This window comes from Taudactylus pleione, unplaced genomic scaffold (genome assembly GCF_031769625.1).
Source record: "Taudactylus pleione unplaced genomic scaffold, aTauple2 ptg000573l, whole genome shotgun sequence".
NCBI classification, from domain to species: domain Eukaryota; kingdom Metazoa; phylum Chordata; class Amphibia; order Anura; family Myobatrachidae; genus Taudactylus; species Taudactylus pleione.
The window spans coordinates 6962749-6982117 of record NW_028284975.1 but is presented as its reverse complement, the minus strand read 5'-3'; positions in this window follow the sequence as shown (position 1 = coordinate 6982117).

Here is a 19369-nt window from a genome sequence, read left to right as displayed (position 1 = left end):
ATAGCACTTAGGGGTTTATTTTGAAAAAAATAACTTGTTCCATCAACTTTGGGGTATATGAAACTGGGTGCAAGCATATTTTAAAGTCCCTAAAATGATTTTTAAAAAGTCCTCAAAAATGCACCTGCCGCTACTCTGGCAATGAAGAAAACACCTGCCGCATATAAGGGAACTCCTTTGCATTTAATTTGGCCTTTTTATAAGTGTGTTCTGTATTTTTTTTTCCAACCCAATTTTAAAGGTCACTTTTTGGGGTGTCCCAGTTTTTATTTTTTAAATTTTGTTGACACACATCTTTTTAAGGGGACATTCCCAGGGGTGCAGGCTATTTTTTTTAAGCCTGCACCCCTAAACCCCAATTCTGCACTTTTTTTCACCAGCAAAAGGCTAGCACCGGCTAGCACTGGCGAAAAGTCAATGTAATTGAATACGGGGATAAATGAAATAGGTGAAAATTATATCATCAGCGATTATCGCCGATTCCAACATTTCACCTCAAATGGAATACAGCCCTTAGGGGTATATTTACTAAAGTGACAGGTTTTAGAGAGTTTTTAGAAGTGGAGTTGAGCAACCATTCAGATTCTAGCTATTATCTCTGGAAGGTGCTAGATAAATGATAAGTAGAAGCTGATAGGTTGCTATGGGCAACAACTCCACTTCTAAAAACTCTAACTAGAGTAAATAAACCCATTAACATCTGATGTCTTTTAAGCAGCCTTCATTGCTTAGAGAAAAACTAAAGTCTTAATGAGACCTATTACAAATTCACTAGAGAAGTTTTATAGAAAATGTTACCAACAATATAATAGACCCATGATATGCATTCTGCTGTGCTCAAACCAATATCGTATAATTTTGTGTTCTAGTAAATGAGCTGAAAACTAGTCCATAAAAATATTATTAGCAGAAATAAACATGAAAGTATTTACACATTCTTCACAGAGTTTCTTATTTAACATTTGGTTAATTTTAGGACATACTGTAAAACACTATGCAGCTTCAATAATTACTCATGATTATAATACATGTTTTTTAAGTACTTAAATGAATTAAGTTTTAATCAAATGTACATATCATGTACTCATGCCTGTCTTAATTTCCAAAAATGGGGTGCTTCATGAACCGAACTAAAATCATCCAAATATAGGTTTCCTTATATGTAGCACATTTTGTATAATCACTCTCTGCCATTCCTTTAAATGAATATCCCATGCTCTATTATACTTCTGTCATCCGTTTGTATAATCAGTGGTGGAATCAGAGAGTGGTGGGCCCAGGTGCAAGAATATGCTTTCCCCCCCCCATTCCTGGAACCCCGTACCCCAACATCTGACACAAACCCACAGAAGAAAAACAAGTCTTTTTTTTCCACCACCTCACTCCCCCCCCAGTCATTACATCCAGTGTCTGTCCTGCTGACCAGCCTTGTATTTTCACCACCTCACACCGCAACACCCCCCCCCCCCCGGCTGTCCCCACCACTGTACACCACAACCCCCCTGCTGCCCAGCCTTTTGTTTACCACTGTACACTGCAACCCCCCCCCGCTGCCCAGCCTTTTTTTCATCACTGTACACCGCAACCCCCGCTGCCCAGCCTTTTTTTCACCAATGCACACCGCCACCCCCCCACCGCCCAGCCTTTTTTTCACCAATGTACACCGCCACCCCCCCACTGCCCAGCCTTTTTTTCACCACTGTATACTACACCGCAACTCATTTTTACTCATTTAACCTCACTCACAGTAGAAGTTGCATCTGGAAGCAAGGTTGTTTTGGAGAAATTGACAGCACAGAATAAGTGATAAATCAATGTTATAATAATATAGGCAAATGTGCTGTCTTACTATAAATTGTGCCAGATGCGGTCATTCCATTTAATATCAGGGGTAGTTTTACTAAGAATCGTTTTTGTCGTCTATTGCAATACACTGGACATCGCAGTCAGACTGCTGTCTAAAACTAAAGTATTTACTAACTATCGGATTTGAGCATCAATAGAGGGCCTGATTCAGACCCACTCGCGAGCGGCTGTCCGCTCGCAAGTGGGTCGATGTTCAGGACTGAGCATGTGCACGACGGAGGGAGCTCCGTCGTGCGCATGCGCCAGACGCGACGAGCGAAGGAAAGTCCTTCGCTCATTGTGTCTGATCAAAGGGGGCGTGCTGTCGATGTTGATTGACAGCACGCCCCCTTTGGTAGGCGTGCCGGGGGCGTGCCACCCTGACGGGGGCGTTCCCACGGGAACGCCTCCCGTCAGAAGCCGGCCCACTGACATCACTAGTGATGTCAGTGGGAGTGATTTTGGCTCTGATAGAGCCAAAATCACTCCGGAGCTTGCGGTTGAAAACCTCAACCGCAGGCTCCGGCTCGCAGTTTCGATGGTCGCGATGGTCAAGACCATCGCGGCCATCAAACTGCACGCTCGTATAGCCTGTGGGTGGTGACCCACAGCTATACGAGCGTCCAGGAGGACGCTCCATTTTCATGGAGGCCAGCCCTCATTCAGAGCGTGCGCTCTGCTCAAAGCGTACGGCTCTGAATGAGGGCCAGAATTCCAATGGCAATGTCCATCAACTATATTCTGTCTACAACCCTGCCATATATACCTATTTACGATAGAAACCACAGTCAAATAGAAGTGTAAATCTGACTAAACTGACTAACACTTCCTAACGCTTTTCTATTGGTTTAAATGGATTGGGAACGGGATGCCAGAGCTCAGGATCCCGGCTTGTTTTTCTTCTGTGGGTTTGATTATTTAGGTGGCAGGATAGAGAGAGTTTGGGGGAGTCTTTTGGTGTGAAAATTCAATTACAGTAAGTTTTGTTGTCTATTTATCTGTTGACTTGTTTCATTAAAAAGTTTGTCCTATCTTAGTCACTTTTGTCATTATTAATGTATTTCTGTCTTGTCAGTGTTTATTTGTGTGCGCCTATGTTAATGTTAGTGTAGGTTTTCTTTTTGTGTTTATTTGTGTTAGAGTGTATATATTAATATCACTAGATGTAAGGTATTAAAATCAATATATATATATATATACATAAATGAATATTAATTGCTTATCCCAGAGCCATAATAATATGAATTGCTTGTCCCAGAATTTAAAGGTACAAACAAACAGGACAAGCACAGGAGGGAAAAATAACCTGCCACTAAGCAATTTATCTTGTGTGTCTTATTTGTTTTGTGCTACTATGAAGAGGGAGAGGAGAAGGAGGAGGGAGGAGGAGAGTGAGCCGGAGCCAGAGATAGCGGGTGAAGCATAAGATGTGGATTTGAAGTCAGGAGAGGATGAGAGTGAGGCCGCCAAGACCAAAGCACATTAGGTTCAGCTTTGATGAGAATGTGGCCTCTGTGTATGCTGTTGGGTAAAGCTATGATGGGCTGTATGAGAGACTGGTTACAAGAAAAACAGGGCTCAGGAAGAAGCAAATATGACTAATTGTGGTGCAGGCTGTAAATTCTGCAGGGCACATCCAGCAGTACTGTATGTGGAGTCCTACTTAAAAAAAAATTCTGACATAAAAAGAAAAGTGAAAGCTACTTAGTTGTGGTGGGTCCCTTCTACAAATGTACTACCATGAATATGTTAATAAAGCCAGAACATAATTTGGGATGTAGTCAATTTGCCGGCGGACAGGATCCCGGACCTCGATCCTCAAGCAGATCAGGATACCGGCATCGGCATCCTGACCCCCACCATCCCATACTACAGGAAGACTCCGGACAGGTAAGTCTACATGAATGGCTACTAAACATCACTATATATCGCATCGATGTGATGTGATATATAGTTGTATTTTTCAGTAGCCACTTCATGTTCTAATAGACCCCTAAGAGGGCAAGATGCTAAAAAGTCGAGTGATTATATAAAAGCATGTTTTCTGAAGCTTGCATAAGTTTGACACAGATAAGAACTAAAAATGGCCACCACTAACTCGTTTATAAGATTGTATGTATAGATAATGTCAGAAACAAACATATGGGACCAAATGCAGGGAGAGAGTTTAGAATATGTGAGCGTTAGCAGTAAACCCTCACACTTTTTAACCTCAGCCAATGTAATAGAGTCCAACAATGTGCAAACTCACTTGTTTTTAGACTCAAAAAAACTCTTGCAATTTAAACTCTCATCCAGATGTTTTCCCATTTTGAAGATAAAACTCGACCAATGTGAGAGATTACTGCTAAACTCTCCCATTTTCTAAACTATCACCCTATTACATTTGGACCCTGGTGTTTAATCTATGAAACATTTATTAATTAGTAAACAAATACAAGTCTTGTACGATTGATCAAGGTAAAAGGCAGAATAGCACTTGTATAAAGATCTTATTTTCATACTAAGAAGTTTGAAGTATTTAAACCTTACATTAAGTAAATAAAGTATTTTACTATTCTTCTAAAGATGGCCGACACCAGAATGATGTTCCTAAAATATATAAAGTTTCAGACATGTTTCTTATTCCTGCTGAGTGTAATCTGCAGATACACAGATGTTTCCTGAAGATTGCGGGCTTTAGATATTAACCTTGTTCTGTAACCAGTCGATGGTGGTCTCTGATAAGGGTCCAGGGAAACTTGGCGCAGCATTCAATGAAGTACCATCCTTCTTGATGACGTTCACTGATGAATTGATAACCAGGACATTGCAGTGGTTCATTATCAGATCTGTAATCAATGGGAGGATGCCAGGAACCGTGCCACCTACTGATAAAAAAGAACTGTCACTTTTAATCAGATGTTATAAATAGCCCTACCAAGAGCGTATTAAGAGAGGAGGGGGCAGTTTCCATCTGGGGCCCCCTCCTCTCTCTCTCTGAGCACCGCAACATTAGACTATGGGCACTAGTTTGTGGTCACCGAGAAAATGGCATGGCAGGCATTTTCCCAGCGATTTCCCTACTGTGCATGCACAAAACACCAGGAAAATAGCAGTGGCTGCCATTTTCAAGGCAATTTTTATAGCACTAATAGTGCCGACATGGGACTCTGGAGAGGTAAGTATTACCCATTATAGATTTGCCCCTGATTACTACTTTGCATATGTAATTGATAGCCATAAGTTAGAGTAAAAAGCATGAATGAGGGGCAGTGGGGCTGAGCTTCCAACTGAACTTTGATAGGCAGCTGTCTGCTGCTGATGACTTGTTGATATCTCTATGCCAATGACTGCTGACTTGTAACCCCCTGATACAAGATAATTATAAAGAATAATCGTATTTTTACGTTTGGTGTAGACACAAGTTATTTAATCGCCTTAATAATGTTATCTATGCTCCCTTTGTAATTGTTAGCATACATGTATAACACATACATGTGTTACAGTAATCTTCAGCGCACACACAAGGTAAAAGATATGTTTATGTTTCCGATACGATAGTCATTAATAGGCCTTAGGTTACAGCTAATGGTGTCTAATAACACAATATTCTGTCCACATTTTGTATCTTCATATCTTCTGTGTGTTTTCTGCATGTTCTATCGGATTTACCTAGCCGTTGGTTATTAAATCGAGGGCTTGTATTGTTGTCTACTGTATATAAAATAATCAATAGTTGGTCCAATGGTCTATTGCCATATAAAGTCAGATTATTTCTTCAAATTTAAATCAGATTTGCCATGGTTCAATTTTGGATAATCATTGTAAGTATACTTGCATGTACTTTTGAGAATATATACTGTAGTTCTTTTATATTAATTGGACATCATTTTCTTAGGATTTAGGGGTCTATTTACTAAGCAGTAAAAGGAGACAGAGTGAAAAGTGATGTCTGTGATAAGGTGCCAGCCAATCAGCTCCCAACTGTCATTTTTCAAACACAGCCTGTGAGATGACAGTTGGGAGCTGATTGGCTGGCACCTAATCACTTACTTATCACTTTTCACTCTGTCTCCTAACACTGCTTAGTAAATAGACCCCTTAAACTTGAAGCAAAAATAAAGGCAAGATTTTTATTTGCTTAATGATTATTTTAGCACTTTCCAAACTATGGCATACATAGTTTGGAAAGTGCTAAACTAATCATTAAGCAAATAAACAACAGACATGCTTATTAGGTAAAAAAAAGTAATTAAACAGTAGTAAACCAAATGTGTCAAAGTATTGTAATTCATATAAACTTTAATGTACTGTATTATGCCTTTGGTGACACACTTGATGCATTCTACTATATACAGTATTCCTTTTGCCTTTTTGTCCAGGGTAGCATCTAATACCCCTTTTACACCAGAGCAAAAACCTGGGTTTTTGCTGGGTCTACCCGGGTCGCAGCTCAGTGTAAAAGGGTCCCTGAAAAATAACCCGGGTCAAGTGACCCTGCAATCCAACCTAGGTAGCTACCAGGGTTGGACCCAGGATGGACCCAGGTAATGGTGCAGTGTAAACGGTGCAACCAGGGTTATCTGACCTGGATCATGCCTAAAATGAGTGGATTGGTGGTTGTGGAGCATTCACCTCCCACTTTTTATGACCTCATAGGTTTAGCAGGGCAGACCTGAGTTCAGTGTGAACAGGGCTGACCTGGGAGTAACCCAGATCAAAGGTGCAGTGTAAATGGGTCTGACCAGGGTTGGAACCATGTCCAAAAACCCAGGTTGGACCTGGGTTTTTGGTGGAAAAGAGGTATAAGTCACACACTGCTGCTGCAGTGTACATTTGTCACATTAGTGATGCAACTAAGATGTACATTTGGTACAAATCCGTGAGGCAAAATGCATGTCCCGGCATAGTATTATAATCTGTGGTGCGCTTTGATGTGATTTGAGAATAGGTTAGTGTGGACACATTTATAATGTGAATATAAATAAACTTTGTATAGCTGTTTGTATATGATCAAATTTCTGTTACACTTGTAAATGCTGAGTTCTGTTGTTTAAAAAATGCTATTTAATATTTGTATTACATATTTCAATAAAAATTTATTGTATGACATTTTGGAAGTGGTATTCCTGTCAAAACCAGGCATTGATATCACAATCTTATCTTTTCACTGCTTCCACAATCGATGACCATTTAATGGTAAATCAAATCTGTGGTTGAAATCAAATCTGTGGTTGAAATCAAATCTGTGGTTGAAATACAAGAACACAGCTGTTCAAAGGGAGACCTATAAAGAACTGCAACAAATAAGTTGTAGCTAGCAGGTGTTAAATATAATAGCAATTCCACATTCTAGATCATCCATTCTCATACTTGTAAAGCATATAACTGCAGATAACATAAGATAATTAAATGTACAATCGATGTTTATACAGACATCTTCAAAGAAAAGAGCAACAGTATTATTGACCAAAACAAGCTGAATTCCCAGAGTCCCAACTCATTTCTCTGAGTGTTTGTTTGGCAGCTGTGCTCAACGCCCACATGTGTCCAATCATTGTTGTACTATTTACACTTAAGTCAGCCAGTATTGCTCTGCTTTCAAATGACAAGGCATATGTTCTGCTAATTCCCCTTTCAGACATAAACCATGGGTTTAACCCGTCTCGACCCTGAACACAGGTTGAAGCCGGGGTTTCAGTACTTACCCTCTTTCACACCTAGGTGATGGACCCGGGTTATTCCCAGGTCGTCACCCTTCACAGTGACCCGGGTCTTCCATCTAACAGTGGATGCTTGGAGATGATGTCACCTCCAAGAAATACTGTGCCCGCCAATCAGGTTCTTTTAGACATAACCTGGGTCATCAGACCAAGTTTAGGCCTGTCAGACATAAGCCGGGGCACTGACATGAGGTAGCAAATCCCAGGAATAATCCTGGTCGACTGCAGGATCGGGGACCCTGAACTGTCACTCTGAATCAAACCCTTTCAGAAATAAGCAAGACCTGAGTCGACTCGCTGTGCCACAGCAAATTCCAGGGTTTTTGCTTAAGTCTGAAAGGGTTATTACTGACATGCCATATTATTATTATTATTATTATTATTATTATTATTATTATTATTATTATTATCATTAACATTATTATTAACATTACATTGTACACTGAAATGCTATCTCCTGCTATTATTTGAGTATAGATTTATTCTTGGCCAACTGAAGTGACGTTATTTCCTGAAAATCTATATTATGAGCTAAAGTATCGAATTTCCTTATACTGTATTCACAAACAAATTCCTAATAAGCCATGTCAATCATTTGAATACACATTTATTCATTTAGGAGTTTAAAAGAACAAACAAATGCAATCTGATCACTTTTTGGCACAATACAAAGTGGAAGGACAGAAATAAGACTATTTATAAAATTGTTCCTATTCATTCACATCTATTTATGTGTTTTCTGAGTACCAATTTTGAGTTCAGCTTCCCACTGAGAAATCAATTCAGACATTAACTTGTAGAGTTACTTATTATATACTAGCAGTTGCACCCAGTGTTGCATGGGTGTATTTTTATTTTCTCTCTGGGGGATATGCACTAAGCCTTGGAGAGTGATAAAGTACCAACCAATCAGCTCCTGTCAGTTTACAGGCTGAAAAAAAAGTTTGAAAAATGATAGTTAGGAGCTGATTGGTTTGTACTTAATAATTCTCCACTTTATCACTCTCCAAGGCTTATGCTGGGTACACACTGACCGACATATCGGCCGTTACATTACACGGCTGATATATAGTGTGTGTGTCATCCAGTGTGTGGCAGCGATATGTCTGTGAACGGCATCGTTCACTGACATATCGCGATGGCTGTACTGCACAGCTGATACCCAATATATCTGCAGATATTGTATATTGGCGCATCGTGCTAGGGTTACGGGTGGTCGGCTAAAAGTTCCTGCCGCCTCTGCCCTCTCTATCAAAGTTCATGAACTATTTGTCTTAAAAGTGTTTTTAAAAGTTGCTAAATAATAAATATAGTGGCTATTAAAAGTAGCCGTTCTTTGGCATATTTCAAAAAGGGGGATTCATTTGAAAAAGATCTCAGATAGGCAAAGTAATCTGCAATAATAAATAAACAACTCTAAGCTGTTAAAAATAGACAGTAATTGATTCTATGGGGTCAATCCTATTAGGTGGGAATTATGAGTAGCGATTTTGTTTCTTGAAACACGCACACTTCCCAGCAACGCGCGCACTCGAGAATTCTCCAATCCAATTAAAAATGCCTATTCACTCTACTCGCAGCGGAGGGGTGCGAATTGACCTCCCAAAATTAATAATTTCGTTAGAAGGACCGTATAGTAGGCTGTTTGTGGGCATTAGGAAGGTACTTTGGGTTTTTAAATGGTGTCTAATGGCTGATTTGTGGTTTGTTTTTTTTATATGCAAGAAAATTATAAAAAACAAACTTTTCGTTTAAATTCAAACGAATTAAACGAAAAATGCAAAAAAAAGTAGAAAAAGGGTGATTTTGGGGTACTTTGAGGGCACCTTGTAAAATTGAAAAATAAATATAAAAACAATTATTTTTCAACTAAAAAATTATTGTAATTACATTTTGGGTGCCTAAACCAACGTAAAAGTCGATTTTGGGGTAATTTGAGGAAATTTTAAATTTTTTACACCAAAAAATGACATATAATTATTGGACTAATTAAGTTAATTGGAAACTTCCAAATGCCTAATTAGTCATTAGGGGTGGTGTCCAAGGGGTTCAGCCCAGTGTCCCGACATTTTAACCTTAAAATAAAGATTTCCTTTCCATCTCTCACCCTCAGTGAGGTGCGAGTGGAAAGTTGCGAATTCAGCCTGACGATTCAGTGCAAGTTGCTATTTGGATTGCAAAATTAATTCGCTATGCGAATTCGAAGTGAAAATAGCAACTCGCACCTCGCACCTAATAGGATTGACCCCTATGTGTGACTTTGTGCTAAAGTAACACTTGGGGGTAAATTTACTAAGCTGAGAGTTTGGGAGAGTTTGCAAACTCAGGAGAGTTTAGACATTTTTTCCCCCTCACAAATTTACTAATATCAAACTCGGGAGAGAGATCTCCTTTGCTACGGGAAAATACTGGAGAGTTAGCAAACTCTCTTCAGTTCACCATTGGCAAAACTTGAGAACCTTTTCACTGGTGAAGATAGGATTCTGGAATTTACCAAGCAGAGAGTTTCGAACTCTCATGAGATGGGCAAATTCTCCTGTAAAAACTTGTGAAAAAAATACACCTGCCTGTGATCTGAGAGTGTGGCAGAAACATACACAGATCACTGTGATCTATGTAGGTTTCTGCCTGTAAACATAGAAAATAAATTTAAATATCTGAAAAAAAATGGCATAGGGTCCCCCCCCCTAAAGATTAACCAGCCCCAGGCTTGCCAGCCTGTCCTGGTTTCTAAGATTACGGGGAACAAAATGTGTAGGGTTCCCCTGTAATTTAGAAACCAACACCAGGCTGCAGGGACAGTCCTGATTTTAAATATAGGGACGAAAAAATGGTGTAGGGTCCCCCCTATATCTAAAACCAGCACCAGACCCAAAACGGCCGGGCTGTAATGCCACAGCCCGGAGACCCTTTCATCGGGGCTCCGGGTCCAAAGCATTATCAGCCCAAGCCAATCAGGCCAAGCCGGGGTATCTCAGGGGAGACCCCCTCTCCCTTAACACCAGGCTTGGTCTGAAGCCTGGAGCTCTTCCCCGCACCCCTGGAGAGCTGGGTACAGGGGTAATAAAGTGGTGATATTTAAGTAAACTATTGTATTTTACAGTGGGACTACAGGTGCCAGCATGCCTGCCCTTTGGCACTTGTGAAACTACAAGTGCCAGGAGACAGGTGGCACCTGTACCCTGACTGTAAAATAAATAGTTAAATAAACACAAAACACACACACTGTGCAAAGTACAGCTGTGAGTCTATTTGGGAACATCACTTCCAGTTTTGTTAATCTGTACTCTGAGAAAAAGGTTAAATCAATAACCCTCAAATCTGAGTCATAACTTCTATATAATAATATTATTTTTGCAAACAGAGCGGTGCTACCAATGACAAAAATACATAGCAAGGTAGTAAACAGTAATATTGTAAATGCACTTATCGATGTTCAGAATATAGGGCCTGATTCAGGGATGTACACTAATGCCATCGTAGCTGCGGTAACGCATGCAGCTACTGTGTGAAAATATGCAAATGTCACAGATGCCGAGGATTGTATTGAGATGCCCACCTGCAGCTTAGAAAATCCATGCATCCTGCCTAGACTCCCCATCCTCTATGTCATCAGAATCCGCCTCCTCATCTTCCTCATTCTCCTCCATGTGCTTGTCCTGCGGAAGAACCCTCCTCTTGGTATACAATTGGGAAACCGGCTGCCTTAATACCGGCAGCCGGCTTCCCGACTGTCATATCCCGGTGAGGATGAAATGCCAGGCTTCTATATCTAGACGCCTGTCATTTCCCCGATGCCGGGAGACAGGAGCCTGGCATCCCAATCGATGGGATGCCGGGTGCTGTGAGCGGACAGCCGTAAGGGGGAGGGATAGGTTTAGGGCACCCAGGGGGGAATTAGGGTTAGGCAGTCCCCCGGGAGGGTTAGGCTAGGGGGAGGGAGGGTTAGGGTTAGGCACCCCCGGGGGGGACTTAGGGTTAGGCACCCCCCGGGGGACTTTGGTTTTTACAGCGGGGAAGGGGGGGTTAGGCACTTAGAGGGGGGATTAGTGTTAAGCACTTGGGGTGGAGGTTAGGGTTAGGCACCCCTAAGGAGGGTTAGGGGGTTAGGTTAGGTTAGTTTATACTTACCTTAGGGACGATCGGGATTTCCATCACTGTTGGGCTTCCGCTGCCTGTTGCTTGCTAGCTCCTGTCCCACCAGCATGCAGAGGAAGAAGTAAGCTGGAAGCTCGCAGGACTGTAACATGACCATTGGTAACTGGGGGGTGTTCTCATAGTGGGTTGCTTTGTGACAGAGCCTCCATTTCTGTGTCCCAGGACTCTGGTTGATGGCTGATCACCATAAGGAGATATGTGGCCCTCAAACAACTGGCAGTGACCAGTGCAAGTGGCAAATTTCCCTTTGTTTTAATTTCTCCATTTTAAATCAGTGGTATTCTTTTCTTGTGTTTATTATTTAGTATCTTTGTGAGTACATTTTTTGCTCTGTTTGTAGGCACTAAAATTTGTGCCTGTGTAAACCATCCTGATAACTTTTTTTTGTATGCAGTACAGCCATGGCCAAAAGTTTTGAGAATGACACAAGTATTGGTTTTCACAAAGTCTGCTGTTTTCAGTTTTTATGATGGCAATTTGCATATACTCCATAATATCATGAAGAGTGATCAGATGAATTGCAATTAAATGCAAAGTCCCTTTTTGCCATGACAATGAACTTAGGGCCTGTTTCAGACCCACTCGTGAGTGCTGAGCGCTCGTAAGCGGGTCAATGTTGGCCCAGTGCGCATGCGCACGACAGAGGCGGCTCCGTCATGCGCATGCGCGAGACCCAGATAGCGACGGGCAAACCGTCACTCCGGGTCTCATACCAAAGGGGGCGTGCTGTCGATGTTGAGTGACAGCATGCCCCCTTTGGTGGGTGGGGCGGGGGCGTGGCTGCCTAGATGGTGGCGTTCCCATGTGAACACCTACCATCTGGGGCCGGCCCCACTAACATCACAAGTCCACTGGGACTTGCGGCAATGAGACCCTACCACAAGGGTCTCGTCGCAAGAACAATGGTCACGATGGTCTAGACCATTGCAACCATCTTTCTGGCTGCTCGCTATAGCTGTGGGTGGTCACCTACAGCTATGTGAGCGGCCAGGAGGCCGCTCTAAAAATACAATAGGCGGGCACTGATTCAGAGCGAGCGCTCTGAAAGAGCGTCCGGCTCTGAATCAGGCCCTTAATCCCAAAACAACATTTCCACTGCATTTCAGCCCTGCCACAAAAGGACCGACTGACATCATGTCAGTGATTCTCTCATTAACACAAATGAAAGTGTTGACGAGGTCAAGACTGGAGATCACTCTGTCATGCTGATTGAGTTAGAATAACATACTGGAAGTTTTAAAAGGAGGGTAGAGCTTGAAATCGTTGTTCTTCCTCTGTTAGCCAAGGTTACCTGCAAGGAAACACATGCAGTCACCATTGCTTTGCAGAAAAAGGTCTTCACAGGCAAGGATATTGCTAACAAAAAATTTGGTAGTTGATCAAACCAGCTATAATGACATACCACAGGTGCTTGTAAAGGGCGGGGTATACACTAAGCACAGAAAAAATGGATTTTCCCTCCAGCACACTGTAGCAAAATCAAAAATACTTAAATCCTACATAATAATAGAGATTCAGAGGTATTAGTTACATACATTTGCAAATATATGAATAAGTGCCAGGCCAATCATCAAGGCTCCTCTATACTGGCGTCCCTAACATTAAGGGGTTTAGGTCCGAGAAGCAAGACACCCCAAAAAATTTCTAGCCAAGGACCATCCCCAGGGCATCACACGAAAAGGGGAAAAAAGGTGATAGTGAAGTGTAAAGGATAGATGTGTAAGGATAAATCAATAAGTGTTAATGAAGTGTGAAAGAATTAAAATTGCATAAATAATATACAAACAATTAGAGAAGTGATAAAAATATTCTTTGTGACCTAAGTGGTGATGCCATGAGAAAGGTCCAGCCAGTAAAACCAGGGGGCCCCACTCCCAAACGCTTGCCCCAAAATAATTATTGCTACATAATAGTAGCACCCACTCTGGGTCATATAATTACAAATTAGTGTACTGCATGATAACAGCACATGTATGAGCTGAGAGCTAACTTACCTTGGAGGTACCCCCAAAAACCTCCACATGGCACTAAAAGGATCAGCACCTCCTCCTAATGCTGACTCCATTCATACTCTCCAAACTGCAAACAAAAAATATGGTAGTTGCTCAAATCAGCTATAATGACATACCACAGGTGCTTATAAAGGGCGGGGTTTACACTGTGCACAGAAAAAAGGGATTTTTCCTCCAGCACACTGTAGCAAAATCAAAAATACTTAAATCCTACATAATCGAGATTCAGAAGTATTAGTTACATATATTTGCAAATATATGAATAAGTGCCCAGCCAATTGTCAAGGCTCCTCTATACTGGCATCCCTAACATTAAGGGGTTCACATCCGAGAAGCATGGCACCCCAAAAAATTCTAGCCAAGGACCATCCCCAGGGCATCACATGAAAAGGGGAAACAAGGTGATAGTGAAGTGTAAAGGATAGATGTATAAGGATAAATCAATAAGTGTTAATGAAGTGTGAAATAATTAAAATTACATAAATAATATACAAACAATTAGAGAAGTGATAAAAATAAATAGGATATTGCTGCTAGTAAGATTGCACCTAAATCATCCTTTTATCGGATCATCAAGAACTTCAACGACAGAGGTTCAATAGTTGTGAAAAAGGCTTCATGGCACCCAAGAACGTCCAGCAAGCACCAGAACCATCTCCTAAAGTTGATTCAGCTGCGGGATCAGGGCACCACCAGTGCTGAACTTGCTCAGGAATGGCAGCAGGCAGGTGTGAGTGCATCTTCACACACAGTGAGGTGAAGACTTTTGGAGGATAGCCTGGTGTCAAGAAGGGCAGCAAAGAAGCCCCTTCTCTCCAGGAAAAACATCAGGGACAGACTGATATTCTGCAAAAAATTGGGCACCCCATATTTCTTACATAACCTATGCAACTAATCAGAAAGAATGGTTGAATGGTTGAAAGGAAATTGCTGTATGAGGCCGTTTTCTGTCCCAATAGTATGAGTGGTCCACTAAGGACCACTGTACTGACTAACTAGTATTGCTGGGCATTCCAGTAGCATAGGCAAACGCAGGGGGGGTTTCCGTCTGCCTGGAAACCCCCCTCCCAAGCCCACACCATGACCACAATAGAAATAGTAATGTCATAGATTGTTACTAGTGCTGCATATTCTTCACAGTATCACAAATGAAATAATTAGCACCACCTGTGGATCTTTTAACACGTATCAGTCAGTACTAAATAACCTGTGCACCAACTAGGAGATCTGGAAAACATTCACTGTTAGGGATATGCTGCTATAGAACCCAATATGTAAATATATGTCAAGGGCAGTGCTAAGTTCCTCTGCTGCTCCCCCAGACTCCCGGACTTGCTCTAATACTCTGGAATGGTGCCCACATCTAAAATAAAAACATTCAGCTCAGGCAGGATGGCCCTACTGGCACATTTAATGGCTTCTGTGATTACTGGTCATCTATATGCTGGAATTATGACACACAATATACTTTGTATGATGCATATTAAAGCTGGTTAAGTGATAATTATGCCCTCTTCATGGACTGGCCACACTCACTCCAAAATCAAGCATTTCGAAACCCCCCCTCTGGAAATCCTGCGTTTGCCACTGAGTAGAACTAAGCACTTTAAAAAAAATCCCCAAGTGTCTTCAGTGATAAAATCTGTGCCTCATAGAGAAGGGCTGCCTGTTCCTGTACCTCCTGTGTGTTCACCAGTGAATCAAGGACATCAAAGGAAAGCGAGTCAGAAGATACAGAAATTACAGCGGAGTATTACCCCAAAATTTATGACAAATTTACCTCACATCATAGAACAGAAAGAATTAAATGATTTGGTTTGTGACTTGAAACTATCAAAACAACAAGCCAAACTTTTGGGTTCTAGGCTGCAATAGTGAAACCTTCTGGCTCAAGGTACGATATTTTCAAGTTTTAGAACAAGAAACTTTTTTTTTTAAATAAATATTCAATGTGTGTGTGTACTGATGTGAACGGTTTAATGATTGAGCACAATACTAACTGGTGACTGTTTATCAATTCCTCAAAGAATAATCTGGAAGCAGCATTACTCTATATTGACAACAAACTACCTTCAGTACTTCTGACCTATGCAGTGGACATGAAAGAAACTTATTAGAGTATGGCTGTGTTGTTGTAAGGAATCAAATATAAGGCTCATGAATGGAATCTTTGTTGCGACTTAAAGGTAGTTGCACTGCTTTTAGGTTTGCAAGGTGGACTCACAAAGTACTGCTATGTTCTGTGTTTATGGGACAGCAGAGACACTAAAAATCACTATATCACAAAGAAGTGGCATGAGAAAGAAACCTATGTTACTGGAGAGAAAAACGTCACGTACACTTCATTGTACACTCCACTAAAATCATTTTATCTCCGTTTTACATTAAGTTGGACCGCAAGGGGCATACACACTAGACTATAAAACTGAACAATTTTAACAATAATGATATAGTTCAATGATATATTGTTCATATCGTCAAGTATGTATGGTCAGAATGACCAACGATGTGTGCTCCTGCAGGTCGTTAATGATAGCCCCAGTTGGCTGTACATGCAGCTCAATCTGGGGATATCATGAGCAATGCCATGCTGCTGGCCCTGCATCCCCCCCTCCGCCATCATTCGTCGCTGGTCACCATAAATGAACTATTGTACAATTACAAGAATATGAGTTTTAGAATGTCACTTAAAACTCAGGGCCTGATTCAGACCCGGTCGCAAGCGCTGAGCGCTAGCAACCGGGTCGATGTTTGCTCACTGGGCATGCGCATGATGGAGCCGGCTCCGTTGTGCACATGCGCGAGACCCGGCTAGCAACAGGTGCTCCATCGCTCCGGGTCTCGCACCATAGGGGGCGAGCTGTTGATGGTGGTTGCCAGCTCGCCCCGTTTGGTAGGCAGGACCGGGGGGTGGCTTCACAAACAAGGCATTCCCAAGCGAATGCCTGCCATTTGTGGGTGGCCCCACTGACAAGTGATGTCAGTGGGAGAGCTTCTGGCTCTATTAGAGCCAGAAGCTCTCTTGGGCTTGCAGCCATGAGACCCTACCACAAAGGTCTCGTCGCAAGCCCGATGGTCACGATGGTCTTGACCATCGCGACCATCATCCTGGCACCTCGCAATAGCTTTGGGTGGTCATCCACAGCTATGCAAGAGGCCAGGAGGCAGCACAAAAAAAAAATCTCCCAGATTCAGAGTGAGCACTCTTTCAGAGCGTCCAGCTCTGAATCAGGGCCTCATTCCCATCTAAACTTTTTCCCTGTCAACCTGGGGAGTGTAAGCGATGAACAGGGGGAACGTTTTCACCAAGATATTCTGACAATGGAGCATCACTATGAAGGATGCTGGGACCTTGCGATGGGGGACTACTGCTGGTTCCTATTTAGAGACAATGAGACACTGTTCAAAAAGAAAGGATCAACATCCTGTTTTCCTAAAGCAAAGTGACTTTATATTTTACCTTTTATTAACAGTTACATTATATCTAATTCGGATTGTTAAGATTTTCTGAAGTTTAGTTTTTGTAGTTTTAAAGTGTTTCTGTAGTTGTATTAGTATGGATGTGTACAGGATGCCAGCGCTCGGGATCTCGACAGGGTTAGAATACCGGTAAATATCTTAACCCTACCCCTACACTTAAACCAATCCCACCCCCCCCCCGGCAGCCTAAACCTAACCTCCCTTTCCCCCGCAGCCTAAACCTAACCTCCTCCCTAGTGCCTAACCCCTAACCACAACCCTAAACCCAGTGGCGTCTCTCCCCGCGGTGACACCCGGTGCGGGGAGAGATGCTATGCGCGCGGCACCTGACAAAAGGGGGCGTGGCCTTTGGGAGGGGCGTGACAATAGGCAAGGGGCGTGACATCACGGCCCTGGTCTTCAAGGAAGGGGCGTGACACTGAGCGAGGGGCGTGGTCCCGCGGCCCGTCCCGTGGCCGTGGTAACCAAAATCAATGAATGGCGTGGTGCCGGTGGGGGATGCAGGAGGCGCGGGCATGTGCGGTGCTGGCTCTCTCACTGACAGGAACCGAGTGCTGCACTTAATACTAAAGTGCAGCACCCGGCTGCTGTCACTGAGGGGGAGCCTGCACCTTGGTGTCACCCCTCGGCGGGTGACACCCAGGTGCGGGCCGCACCCCCCGCACCCCCCTTGTGACGCCACTGCCTAAACCTCCCATAACCCCACTACTTACCATCTGGATGCTGGCGGTTGGGAAACTAGCGACAGGATTCTGACTGGTGTCGGGATTCAGGTGCCATCAATCTGAGCGGCAGCATCCAATCAGCCGGGATTTTAAAATACATCCCTATTAGTATTTTATAAATGGATCCACTGAGAATATTTCTGTACCTTAGCAATTAATTTAAATATTTAATCCTCTAACTTTTTTCAGATATAGCGATTACTGCTTTTGTTATTTGTGTGTATCTAATACATTTAGGCTAGCAGCTTTGTGATAGATTATAGGTTTCTACTCCCTGCCTACCTCCTAGGAAAGGATTGTTCCTAAGCCTGTCCCAGAGGCATCAGTCTGCAACACAAACTGCTTCTTAAAGTCAGGAGCTTGCAAAACAGGCTCTACACACAAGGCTCGTCTTAAATCCTGCCAAGCAGTCTCTGCTGGCCTAGACTACATTATCTGGTCTGGGGTTTGTTTCTTAAGGCACTCAGTCAGTGGAACTGCCCTAGTGGCAAAATCACATATGAATCTGTGGTAATAACCAACCAGACAAAATAATTTTCTAAGTTGTGATTTATATTTGGGTTTAGGCCAGGTGAGGACTGCTTCTACTTTACTGGGTTGAGGTTTAACCTGCCCTCTGCCTACAATATATCCCAAGTATTTTGCCTCCACCATTCCAGGGTGGTTAGCGATAAACCCATATGCTCATAAAGACTGTAACACTGCTTCTACCCTTGTAAGGTGTGACTCCCAGTCAGAGCTAAAGATGATATCTAAATATACAGCTGCATACTCCCTGTGGGCCCTCTGGAAAAGTTGTTAGGCAAACCAAAAGGCAGCATTTTGTACTGGAAAAAGCCCTCTGGGGTAGAGAAGGCGGTTTTTGCTATAGCAGCTTCAGTAAAAGGAATCTGCCAATACCATTTTGTAAAATCAAGAGTGGTGAGATACTGGCTTTTTGCTAGATTCTCCACCAGCTCGTCAATCCAGGGCATAGAGTAGGAATCAAACTGAGAAACTTTATTTAACTTGCAAAAGTCATCACAGAATCTTAAAGTCCCCAAAGGCTTAGGCACTAAGAAGACAATGGGGTTATTCCATTCACTGTTCGACTCCTATATGACCCTTAAGTGTAGCATCTACTCCACCCCTCATTTTACCGCTGCTCGTTTTGCCTCAGGAATGCGATACGGTCTCTGCTTTGTTATCACCCCCGGGATGAGAAACAATATCATGCTGTTTCATTGGGTCTTTCCTGGAATAGCAGAGAATCGTGCTACTGTGCTCACTACTTCCTGTTTTTGGCTAAGACAGAGGGCGACCTCAATGGGTGTCTGACAGTCTGGGGTTTTTTTGGCACTAAAGAGGGCCAGCTGGCACTTTCTTTCCAAGGTTTTAATACTTTTACATGGTAAATTCGTGCCTCCTTCCTTCTACCCTCCTGTCGTACCCTTTAATTTACAGG